Genomic DNA, 1173 nt, shown 5'->3' on the forward strand with positions numbered 1-1173 from the left:
AGCAGCAGAAGTCTTGATGTTTTCTGACAGCTTCTTGATTTCTTGTTGCAATGCCGTGATCGTCTCGTCTTTTGACCTTATGCAGATCGCAGCTTCCTGCATCCTTTGCATGTTAGCATTCAGCACAATCTGAAGCTGGCTAGCTTTCCAGTTGCTATGTTGATGAACTGCCTCTAATTTGTTAAGCTCAGCAGTGAGAACATTCACATGTTGGGATAGTCTGATGTTTTCATTGTGAAGTCCTGCGATTGTCCAGTCTCTGGAGCTTAAGGCGGCTTGAAAGTCTATCTCAGAAGTCATGATACTACCTCCTGCATTTCCAGAAGAGTTTGCAGCTATGCTACTAGATGTAACTTCCATAGTATTTTCTACTAGAGATTGCGCCCACATGTTGGCTTTAACTGGAGGCACCACGTTTGACTGACCTGATTTACGAACAAAGAAAGAGGAATTGGCAAATTCCAACGTTTGTTGCTGATTCAAGGCAGCCTTCTAAGCGCAACAAGAATTTGTTGGTTGGTTTGAAACACAAAGCTATATTTTCAACAAAAAAGCTGGAGTGATTTGCTCCGTTGGAAAACAAAAACTGTTTCTCTAATCAAAGGACGTAAGTCAAGAGACGCTAACCATACGAGAGGTTTCAGGAAATGGAATGACTTAATGTCTGCACTATACTTGTAGTCTGAATGAGTCACAAGTGATGATGTCACAAGTTGGACTGAACCATTTAAGTTGGACTGAACCATTTAAGTTGGACTGAACCATTTAAGTTGGACTGAACCATTTAATTAAACAAAAACAATATAAAACCTCCTTTCTGGCTTTGGGAAAAAACAATATTAACAGATGGATCGAGCTGAGAGAACGGGAGGGAACAGACATTTAAATGAGGTTTGACAGATAATAAGGGGTAAGACCATGTAAACACTTAAAAAAAAACAACTTTAAAATCAATACCCAAACAATTCCAAACCAATGAACAGAGGCTGAAACAGGAGTGATATATGTTCTTGTTTTCTTTACCAGTCGCAGTGTTTTAAACCAGCTAAATTTGATTCTTTGCTCAGCCCAACATAAAGACCATTACAATAACCTAGCTGAGTCGTAAAAGAAGCATCACATATGGTCCTCACTACGCAGAATGTGTGTGTGGGTGTGTGTGTGTGTGTGTGT

This window comes from Cyprinodon variegatus, unplaced genomic scaffold (genome assembly GCF_000732505.1).
Source record: "Cyprinodon variegatus isolate N-32 unplaced genomic scaffold, C_variegatus-1.0 Scaffold469, whole genome shotgun sequence".
Classification (NCBI taxonomy): domain Eukaryota; kingdom Metazoa; phylum Chordata; class Actinopteri; order Cyprinodontiformes; family Cyprinodontidae; genus Cyprinodon; species Cyprinodon variegatus.